Source organism: Rhipicephalus sanguineus, chromosome 1 (genome assembly GCF_013339695.2).
Source record: "Rhipicephalus sanguineus isolate Rsan-2018 chromosome 1, BIME_Rsan_1.4, whole genome shotgun sequence".
Classification (NCBI taxonomy): domain Eukaryota; kingdom Metazoa; phylum Arthropoda; class Arachnida; order Ixodida; family Ixodidae; genus Rhipicephalus; species Rhipicephalus sanguineus.
The window spans coordinates 224,062,201-224,074,276 of NC_051176.1; the positions used below are offsets into that span (position 1 = coordinate 224,062,201).

Consider the following 12,076-nt stretch of genomic DNA (forward strand, 5'->3'; position numbering starts at 1 on the left):
ACAAGCGGCGAAGAGCAACGCGGATGACAATCCGTGTCGGAAGAAGCGGGTCAGTTGACACGCTGATCACGTGCGAGTCCTTCGTGTGAGAAGTCGGCAAGTGCTGGGGTGTTTAGTATTTCGGAAGCACGTTTATATTAATTCTGAGCACAGCCATATACAAGCACGGGAGTTGCAGCAGCTGCATTGTCGTTTACAACCCCACATAGCGTCATTAAAGGGGTACTGACACGAACATTTTCAGTTGTTTTTTTGCGTCAAATGAAAGCCCAAGCCCTCAAGAGCCTAGAAAAGGTAGTGCTAAGCGCGAGTACGCCCTGAAAAAGTAATTACAGTGTGTTTTTAAGAGCTAGTTTCTGTTCCTACTGTACCCTGACGTCACAACACGGTCCAAGTTTCTCGTCACGTGCTCGCGCAATAGATAGTGACGTTTCCAAGGCCGCTCCGTACCGTGGCTCTGTTGGTGACGCACAAGCGGCCATCTTGGAAGTTTTGGTACCTCACGTCATCAGAACTAGCCAGACTGCTGCGCGAAGCCACCAGAATTAATACTGTAGCCTGACGTCAAGCTAATGTCGATGTCGGTAGGCGCGCCATGAAAAAAATGACTTTAATGTGAAAATAATATACCTTATCAGCATTTGCTGGGCTTCACACTTGCTCATAGTCGTCTCTGGATACAGGAGATTTGTACGGCAGAATAAACTTACCTTCGAAAAAAGATCTCAGTACCCCTTTAGCAAGCTTGTCACTGAAGCAAGTTCAGTGACAAGCTTGCTAAAGGTGTCACTGCAGCAAGTCAATGGACAAGAGCGTCTCTCACGCTCGCTAATATTATCGCAAGAGCGAATACCTTTGGCCACACTGTCCGCCTATACCGCCGCGACTCGAGAGAGCGCTTCACGGCGCAGGTGGAGCGCACCTAATGAGCGGGGGTCGAAATATCCGCGACGCCACCGCATCGCGAGCCGGTGACCTCCAGCACGCCCGCGGTACACGGGGACCTGCGCCTACGCGATGACCGCGAAAAGATGCCGTCTTCCGCTCTGCACGGCATCATCAGCCGTCGTAGCCGCTGCGGAAGCGGCATTGAACGTGCGCGAGGTTACCGCATGAAAACAATAGGTGGGTCACAAAGCCTTCGGGAGTCCTACCGCATACGATAAATGAAAGTATGACAAAGCAATACACGAGAGTGCGCAAAGCTGCCCACTACTGGCGGGGCATAACTTTTCGGCGATCCCCCCATCCCCTCCCTCCTTTCCTCTTTCTCGCCACCCATTACATTTTCTGCGCCTCCATCGAATCCCATAGTACTAACTCCACATACACCCATTCAATAATTCTTAAATTTAATCACAAATCAGCGGGGTGCGATCACGTCGCCTATATATGAGTGACTTTCGAAGTATTTCGCTATTCGCGTTGGGACGGCCGACAACGCCTCGTGTGATGACTGTAGTCCCCAAAAAACCCGTCAACACACAAAGTGTGCGACTTACATCGCTGCAGTGTACTTAAGAGATGAACACTTGCGACTGCTAGCACGCGTTGATCAGAAAACGTTATCAGAGCAAATATTTTTTTCTCGAACACCGACATCACAAGTCATCGCAGCTGAAGCTGATGATACTGCTACAGTTTTTAAAGATCAGCTGTAGGCCTATTGCCTAAATTGGTGTTCATTCTGCTGCAAGTGACCCTGTGCTGCGATAGCCTGAGGTGACAGTGAACCTCCCCAGTTCTCCATTGTACAGGACAGCAAACCAGGTTTTAACTTCTGGTTAACCTCCCTGCCTTTCCCCTTCTCTGTTCTCTCTGTCTTTTCTTCTTCATTAAAAAAAATTAAGGCAGCTGCGCACTAGGGGTGCCAAGCCGGAAGGAAGTGCGAAGCTGGGCAGCCTTCTTCCTTTCTCTTTATTTTTCTCTTTCTTTCTTCCTCTGTTTCCTTCTTTTTCTCTCATGTCTCTGTTTATTTCTATTTCTTTCTTTCTTTCTTTATGTATTTGTTTGTCTTTCTCGTTCTTTCCACCTTTCTCTTTCTTGCCCTTCTTTCTCTCTATTTCTTGCTTCCTCTTTCTTTCTATCTCTCTCTTTATTTCTTTCCCTCTCTTACTCTCTGTCTTTCTTCCCCTTTCTTTCTCTCTTTCTTCCTATGGTATGCTTCTTTCTTTGATTCTCTCTCTTTCTGTCTTTCTTCCTCTCTATTTACACCCGCCACGGTGCTCTAGTGGTTATGGCGCTCGACTGCTGACCCGAAAGTCGCGGGTCGGATCCCGGCCTCGGCGGCTGCATTTTCGATGGAGGCGAAAATTCTTGAGGACCGTGGGCTCAGATTTAGGTGCACGTTAAAGAACCCCAGGCGGTCGAAATTTGCGGAGCCCACCACTACGGCGTCTCTCATAATCATATCGTGGTTTTGGGACGTTAAACCCCAACAATTATTAGTATTATTCCTCTCTATTTCTATTTCTTTCTACGCAATGCTTTACCTCTCCCCTCCTCCTTTCACTTCTCTTCACCCTCACTTTCCTTTCCCGCCACCTTGCTATACTATACTATACAAGGCTATGCTCTGCTATCGTATCTGGATACCCGAATGTTTAGGACGCTCGCCTTCGGATCGTGGGTACGCGGGTTCGAATCCCGTCTCATCAAGAATTCCTCTTTTTCTCTGTTCCTTTCGCTTTCATTCTCTCTCTCTCTCTACTCGTTCTCTCACCCATCGCAGTTATTCCATCCCGCGCCGGAGAAATCGGCGCACGTGTTTTGCGAGCGAAGCAGAAGATGAAGAAGAACAGGACGAAGAGAGCCAGGGGCGTAGCTAAGAGGGGGTTGGGGGGGGGGGGGTTCAACCCCCCCTTGAATTTTTTCAGTTTTACTTGCGTATATACACACGCACACATGCAAACGCACGCACGAACATACATAAAGTATGGGTGAACCCCCCCCCCCCCCCCCCCTCGAAAAAAATTTCTGGCTACGCCCCTGAAGAGAGCGCATTCATGATGATGATCGTTTCTGTTCGCACAACCCGGCGCAACGAAAAGCTTAAAGAGATCCGCTCTGAAAAAAGATGAGTAAACACCCAAGACAATGCTCCAAGTTATACTTCGCTTTACTTTCGAGTTCTAAGGTATACAACAAGACGCAATGATCCAGATCTCTCTATCCTACCCCCTTTTTTACGCACACATATGTTACCATCAGCAACTCATAGAGCTGCTGCTAACCTTCAAAAACCGATAGACAATATCTGCCATCTTACGGTGTCTAACGGTTCGTTTATGACCCTCACTCGCCTGACGAATGTCGTCTATACGTCTGTGGTTCTGGAAAAAGCGCACAGGTTGCAACTCATCATGCGTATTTTCATTTGTGTATAGGCGGCACGCAAATCTGGCATCGAGAAGAAAAATTTGTCGGCCATTCCACTCCGTGAAAATGGTTCACCAGCGAAGCTGCTACATGGTGGTTGGTATATAGACGCCTCTCGACGTCTCTTTGCGGCATTCTCGGCGTCACGACATGCGTCGTCGGCTCGTCGCTTACGTATACCACATCGCGGGCACGCTCTTCTCGGGCCGCCGGGTAGGCACGACGTCGACGGTCTCTCTGCCACCGCTGCTCTCGCTCCTCGCACACATATACGCGGCTTTTCAGGCGCACGGATCATGCGTGGCCTTCCCATAGCAAAGGTGGAGCGAAATTATACAAAAAATTCCCCTTGGTCACCTCATCAGGCGCGGACTACGTCACACACATCATACGTTCACAGAGACAAATCGTTTTAGACACAGCCATTAAGCCGAGCTCCGACGCTAGCGGCGATATGCGTTTTTGTTTTATGTTGTTGGCTCTTTCACTCTCACTATTTTGAGGAGAGTTTTTCCGCACGGACGCATAAAATCCCGGATCCTAGCCATAGAAAGCTTCGCTGAAAAAAAAAAAAAAAAGGCGATATTTGCCGACTGTGCTGCTGGTCACAAGCCTGATTCAAGCGCGCATGACGAATAGAACGGGCATGGAGCGACTTTCGGTATCTCGTTTTCGGTGACTAAACGGGAGCTTGCAGTCGCTTAACCGGTCAGCTGATAAATCGGCGGGTCTGACTACAGACAAGGGAGAGAGAGAGAGAAAGGAAGTCAGCATGCACACCCAAGCCGGGTGTAGGTCGGGTATTTATAAAGATTAGGTCCCATTTTTATAAAAAGAGGGCCGTATTCGCTTTCACTGTAGTAACAGCGAATGCGACGACATTGCGCTCGCAATCTATAGCTCTCTCCTTCGAAACTGTGGTAATCGGCTGTAGTTTCTTCTTGGCTGATAACAATCTCAAAGGAAAGGCAATGCAGGAAGCGCGCGCAGTACCGATGGTACAGTGCGCGGCGTTGTCAAACGCTGCATGCGCGCCACGAACTGCCCCGCAAAAGCCGACGCGCCGGTGCGCGCGCTGTGCCTTCCCGGGTGCGCGCAGGAGCTTCCGCATTTAGAAGCAGCGCCGGCGGCGGGCATTCCGGGCCACGCACTCATTGGCGGCGACAGGGTCGCCTCCTCGGGTTCGAACGCCGCCTCGGGCGACAAAGGACGCCTGCTGCGCTTCCTGTTGGTCGTGTTTGCTTGGCGTGCGCGCGGGGCTACAGCTGTTGCGTGACAATCTTCCACGAGGCGCGTCTCCAGGAAAGGCTGCGCTGAATAACCTCCATCGGTGCGCGCGCGGCGCTGCACCGCCGCAACGCCCGGCTTCGCCATCGAGGGTCGAGCGGGACGCGCTTCTGGCAAGAGTCCTTCGTGCACAGAATTTGCCAGAAGGAAAGACGAGAGCTGCGTATGTGTCGATGGTTACGTCTACAGCGTTGAAAGAACACTCCACTTGGTGCATGTATATAGCTTTGCGAAGAAAGCGCAGCACTAGCACAAAAAAATACAAATAAAAAAAGAAAAACTTCGCCCTCGCCCGGCCTATACGCCAGACCGCATAGACACAAGCTGTGGCAATAACAGAAGTACAGGTATACTTTATACAAGACTAGCACGTGCAGCCTGCAGTGAATTGATAAAGTGCTTCGGGATATAAGGGGGCCTTATCAAAGGGAGGACGTTGAGCGTGTTACAAAACGTGTCACGTAAGTACGATATGTCAGGAAACCTGAGAACAGCAATAGCTCGAGAACAATATATTAGCGAGTTTTAGTATTGCGTACGTAGCGTCCGTAACGGCGTTGAGTACGTAAGGATGCTGTGTTTCGCATAAAGCGCGTACGCAGAACTTCTGCACATGCGCACTATGCGAAACGTAGCGTTCTTACGTACGCAACGCTTTTACGGACGCTACTTACGCAGTACTAAAACTCGCTAATACGTGATCTGTAGAATTGTCAGCATGTACTTTAACTGCGCCTCTTGCCAAATAAGACTATACTCGACATGAAAGTCGCCGCATGCATGCGGTGGGTGCCTTTAATCCCAAGCACGGTGTAAGAATATTAAGGTGTTGACACTGCGCGCGCCTAAGCGGCCAGAAAATGTTCGGTCGTCGGTCCGTTGAGCGGTGCGCCATCTAATGGCTTGAGGCGGAGAGCGCCCGCGAGTAGCCGAATCACGGTGGTGCTGCGTCATCGCCGCCGCTCTCGCCGTTCCCTCTCCTGTTGCTCTCTCGATTTCGCCCCTCGACGCCGCTTGGCGGATGCACATTATCCAGCAAAATGGCACAGAAAAATGCACGTTATCAGCAGCATGCGCGTTGCTATGGAGACGACTGTCCCGCTTTTCGTAGCGCCCTCTGCAAGTCATCTGATAAGAACCCGAACATTATCTGGACGCGCGCGGATTGCGGTTTCCCATGCGTTGGGGGAAGAGTGTCATCACCTGAGTATATTCTTACACCGTGATCCCAAGGCACGTTATATGAAAGCTTTTCGAATTTCGCCCAATCGGAATATGACTGTCACAGTTGGGAATCGAATCAGCGAACTCGCGATCAGCAGCAGAAAGCTACAGCCGCTTGAAATGTTTGCAACCTTCCTAATGCCGCACAATTCAGACGCCGTGTGAGATGACAATGCTAATGTCTGCATGGTGCATCGCAAAGGCTATTGTCGTTCAGACGCATGACAAAACATATAATGCAGCAGAGAGGAAGAGAAAACTCCTGCGGCTAAACGCAGGCGATGTTAAGTATACGATAACACAGTCAGCCGAGCTCTCAACGTCAGGACCTCGGAGCAAGGGAGATTACAGCGCGTCACACATGCGATTAGAAAAAGAGAAAAAGGCATGAAGCGATCGCTCCGATCCACTTGTGCCACAAAGGCGTACATTCCTCAAGAGCGCTCGTTGCGAACCAACGACAAAGCCGCCAAACGACCGGAACTGAGCAGTTTACATACGCTCCATTCGAATGGGACCAGGTCGTTGCGGTCTGCCGTTCGGCGAGCGAGCGAGACACAACAGCGCTCTCTGCACGCCGGGACTGAATGGGAGATCTCTGCGCAGAGATCGGTCTGTTTGCATAACCCTCCCGATGAAGCGCGGCCAATACGAGTGGCACGCGATAACGCACTGCCAGAGGTCCTTTTATAAGCCCCGCGATTGATAAATGCTTCACGCGCTCCACCCGTTCGTTCTCAAGTTACGGAAGCCTCACGACGACGCGCTTTCGCCTCATGGCGCCGTCGCGCGCGGAGTCAGTTTCAGATGTTTTCAGCAGAGTGTGTGGCGCCGGAGTAGACTTTAACGTGGTGCCTCTGCGCTGCATGTCACAGCGATCGTCTGCTTAGTCTCAAGCGTCAGAACACGCTGCGATAGTTTGCACGCCAGTGGTAGACTGCGTTCGAAAAAGAGATGCGTCGTTATCGAAGCTAACTTCTTTTGCACCTCGACTCGGACGATGAATCGAGCCCTCTTACTAGAACAACTGTCACTGACTGTCTATATTTAATGACACGCTGTCATTTCAGCGGCAAGTCCATGTCAGGTTTCTTAAGGCGTGTCAAACAAAGCCCATCTGATGACTTTTCTTTATGGGAGCCTCAGCTGGTCAAAACTAACGTCGCCTTCCTGAGTGGTCAGCTGAGACGTAATTTTTTGGCACTTAATTGATGGATGACATTTTATGTACCTACACTTGAAGCTGCGACGGCAGGGTAGAATTGCATTGCTGGGCCTGTTGGTATACGGAACGTATGTACGTTATAAAGCATGCTTTTATATAAAGGTGCTTTAGGAAACGGCGAATCTATTATTATTATTATTATTTTTATTACTATTATTATAACTGCGATAGCAATTATATGGACACTCTCGGCTGATTTTTGCCGTCACCGTCATGTCCCGGATATAAATATGTATGTATATATATAAAAAGGCACAAAGAAAAATAAGGCAGAAAAAAGAAATTCCGAAGCACCCGACCGGGGATTCGAACCATCGACCCCTCGCTCCGCAGCGCGCTGCGTTAGACAACTCAACCATGCGCCATGCATGCACCGGTGAAATAACGGCGAGCTATTCATGTACGCCATCTACCGCTAATGGTAAGCAAATCTCAGAGGAGCTTGAGTGTCTTTTCTATCACGCAACGCTCCTACATTTTCTTTCAATTTGAAAACTGCCGACAAAGTGGCCCCTTTCTCTACCCACTCGTGATGTGTAAGGAAAGAAAAACAAAGAACACCGGGCACAGTTTGCATCAGACGCCCCCGCGTGGCAGGAGACGCAGAGGGGTCTCTCCACGTGCCGCAGTTCAAAAGAAAAAGAAATATCTAAGAGCGTCTGATTCTCCATTGTCAATGGTCAACACTTGCAGCGCGTTGCTCAAGCGCAAAAACGTAACAACTGTGGCACTTGTTAGTTCACGCTTGACCTGTGTATGCCTGTGCGTTCTTTTCTGGCGTCCTTCTTTGTGCTCAGCGGCGCGCTGCAAGTATCGAGCTGTTTCTCGTTCTTCATGTGACATTACAATTTCCTGCTATCGCATTCATTGCTTCGCCCTTGCGACGAAACTGTGACTTTTTTTATTATTATTATTATTATTATTATTATTATTATTATTATTATTATTATTATTATTATTATTATTATTATTATTATTATTATTATTGTTGTTGTTGTTGTTGTTGTTGTTGTTGTAGAGCAGCAACGTGTCTTATCAGAGGTGCACGTCCGTTCTGAAGTTCTGAAGGGTGCAAACTCGAGTACGTTGGCAGGACATAAGAACAGCGCTCTGAGTGTGTTCTTCGCTAGTCCTTGTCTGCTGCGCTGTTCTTTTATTATGTCCATTCAAGGTTACGCTCCAGGGTGCAACGCAATTGACGTCAGTTTCTCGTATTCGGTGCGAGCTCGCGAAAATAGCCAAAATTCGTCCGACGTGATAACCACACCTGAAATATTGCTAGTCCGGAACCAGGAGGCCTTCGGCGGCCACAAAGTTCGCTGCCCGCATCTCGTGCGAACAGAGCTGAAGACAAAAGAGCGGCCTGTCGGGACTGGCGTGATTTACAAACAAGCGAGGTTTCGCGACAGCGGAAGGCGAACGCGGAAACTTGCCACAAACCGCCATATTATCCACTCCACTTTACACCGGTAGGCCGAGACAATAATGCGCGCAGGAGACAATCGAGCATGGAGGTTATACGAGCAGGCAAGCCGCGGGACGCAAAAAGCCGCGCACGAGCAACGCTTCGCCGACGACGACGGGCACAAAACAGTGCGGGTCAGGAAGCGAAAAAGAAAAGGGGTACGAGGCGAAGAAAGCGAGGGCAATAATATATATATATATATATATATATATATATATATGTATATGTATGCGTGAGGGCCAGCGCATAATCATTCACGGCGGCGTTCTCACCGCGAGGGGTGCGTGCCGAACAGAGCGCGCGGATCCGACGCGCCGTTAATCCGCCCTCACGAGTGCCGAGGGCCAAACGGCAGAAAAAAAAAAAAAAACAAAGGGTGGGGGGTAAGCGCAGCAAATGCGGGGCGTCGAATTAAGAGGCGGCGATGACGTGACGGCTCTTGCGCCAGGCCCGGCGAGAACTCTGGGACGGCCGCTCCGCCTCCGCCAGCAGCAAGCGCGCGCGTGCTGGCTACACGAGCGGCGCCGCGTCCGACGTGGCCGAGATCTGTCTCCTGCACTTGCGGCGACAACAATGGACCTTACCTCGCGCGCTGCCTCGAGGTTCCAACGCATGACAGCACCCGGCTATGAATCCTGATTGACAGCTTGAGAGGTATAACTCTCATGCAGGTGCTATACTGAAGTGGCCGGAAACGGCATGGACGCTTTCGGCTACACGCCACTTCAGATTTCAGAAAGAAAATAACAAAAAATCACAAACGAGCACTTGCCCAATTATAAGAAAGGACTGCAAAAGACTAAAAAATAAGTAGATACAAGCACCATAAACGCGGAGTATCTGTTACAGTTATTTGAACACGCGTCCGAGTGAATCAAGACGTTTTTCATAATAATATCTGGAGTTTAACGTCCCAAAACCACGTTATGATTATGAGAGACGCCGTAGTGGAGGGCTCCGCACATTTTTATCATGTGCACCTGGGGTTCTTTAACGTGCACCTAAATCTAAGTACCAAGACGTTTTTCACCGCAATAAACTTTTTTTTTTTCACAACCATGGAGCAGGTTACGGTTCAGCTATAGGGTCAATTGATAAACGGCGCTCGCCCAGTGCTCACAATATGTAACGTGTATGCACTCATCCTTTGCTGATGATTACGCATAAAATCACACATAGCGTTCTCACCTTCCTTGCCAACCACGCAAGATGGAGACATCGCACGGTGGCATTTTTAAATAAAAAATGGTTTGTGCAAGCAAGAAAAAAACGTTGAAACAAAGTATCCCCTGTTCTCGGTAAGTACTTTATACCAGCAGGGTTCCACATTCCGTATATAAAAGCACGGATGTCTTCAGGGAACTTGACATCGAACCACGCTGAAGCTCTGCTTCGAACTATCGTCATGGCTAAAAAGTGGAATGATGCGTGCGCACAGCTCACCACTTCGTCCATTTTTTTATTGGCATGCACCAGAGAGAGTTGCGCGACGACGTATGTACACTATAAGTGGTAAATAAGTTCGACACTTACTAGTCGAACTGAACTAGAATGAGTATTCTTTTGTCACCGGGTTCGACTGTCGATGCACGAAAATGCAGCTCCTTGGACGCGGAGCTGTGAAGTTTTGATGCCAAGGGGACGTTTAGGAACCCGTTATACACAGCGATGCCAGATTACAGGTGGATGCGCCCAAGATGTGTACTTTTTCTTCTTATTGTTCTTAAGTGTTCTGACTAAGTGCTTTGGTTTTACACCGCACATTTCTGTCGACCAGTATGTCAGTGCATGAGAGAGCATTAAGTGCATTGTAGTATTGCGCGAAAAGTACTCAACATAAGTCTGTAGTTGGGCGAGTTGGTTTAACGTGGCGAAAATGGGAAGCGCGTTTTGTCCTCACCTTCCGTCCACATTTTTTAAGCGTATTCCCGTCTTCGTCATAGTCTTTAAATAGCATGAAGCACGAAAATACGAGGCAGTGAGACGGGTATGTAGGTTCATTCCAATGGAAACAGCATTTCTGCCCCCCTCCCCCTTTTCTTTTTATTCTTCTATACCGTTTCAGTTACGAGACGGCCTTCGTTCCCACTTCAGAAGATTGTGTAGTGCCTACTTAGCGGATATTAATGCACTTCCAGTTTCTATGAAAACACAGTAGACGAGTATAGACAGCAGCCTGTAGAAAATATGTAAAGGATTGTTTGTTTCTTTTGCAAAAATTCTGACAGCAGTGTTACCGATCTCACGTAAATAATTCACTAATATATGGCGCACACATAACATCTGTCCGCTTTTCGCGCTCTAATAGATACACATGCCGTGTGACCTAACTATAAGTCACAAAATCATTTTAACAGGAAAGATATGTTTAAGCTGTCCGTAACTGGTGCTCCGTCGTAAAAAACTATCATCATCATGACCCGGCACTCGCTCTCTTCATTCTCTTTACAGTGAAGCCGTTTAAGCTATCGGTAACTTGTGCTCCGTCGTGCAAAACTCCTCAGGTGGGTATTGCGCGCCACAGGAATTGGGCAAGCCCCGCTACCGTGTACAGCAGGTTCGAGTGTCAAACGAAAACGAACACGTGAAAGAGAGAGAGAGAAAGAGATAGAAAATAGAGAGAACGAAAGAGAGAGAGGTAAGGAATGCGATGGACGGAAAGAGGAAGAGAAAAATAGAGAAACAAAGAAAGAAAGCGAAAAAAACATATATATATATATATATATATATATATATATATATATATATATATATATATATATATATATATATATATATATATATATATATATATAGAAAGAGAAAAATAAAGAGAAACAAAGAAGGCCACCCAGCTCCGCACTTCCTTCAGGCTTGGCACCACTAATGCGAATCTGCCATAACTTTTTTTTAAAGGATCATTTCACGAGAAAAAAGCCAAGTAGATGTTGTTCCCAGTAGAGTGGAGTAGTGCTTTTTTTTAATGACATTGAGTTATTTAATCATGACAGACTCGAGAATCAATATCCTAATTGTCAACTTGCCAATTAAGCAATTGTATGCAATTATAAGGAACTTCTACATAAGGTGTGCTCCGCAGCATATGCAATTACGTGCAATTTTTTTTTTCGACTAAAAATATAGGCCGGAAGAGTAAAGGAACCACGCGACTACGCTCCCACGCCCCAAAGAAAGCAGCACTCGATCTTTCACTGGGAGCGACCGCTTTGCTTTACACGTGCCGCCCGAAAGAACGCGTCACCTATAGATTTTGGTACGAAAGGGGGCGCCGATATAGCCAAGGCCGGAAATTTTGCAACGTTTCTTTCAGCTTTATTCTATAGGCTCCTCTTATGATCCATTCCGGCTGATCCACTGATAACATGCTTTTCTGCGCACCGTATCGCGGCAAAAAAAGGTTACTACACGCTTATTACGCCAATACCCTGCAACAACTGCTATTAGCGCAAGGCGACGCGTTGCATCGGGCGGGGAATGGCAGATAAAGCGCTTGCTCG

The 12,076-nt window shown here is 48.2% G+C and overlaps 1 protein-coding gene across 2 annotated transcripts in view; it reads right to left on the minus strand.

Annotated features, from left to right (window-relative positions):
- The window catches only part of LOC119373178 (serine-rich adhesin for platelets), a 207,557-nt gene that overhangs the window by 83,061 nt on the left and 112,420 nt on the right, over nt 1–12,076 (minus strand). The gene's annotated exons all lie outside the window — the stretch shown is intronic.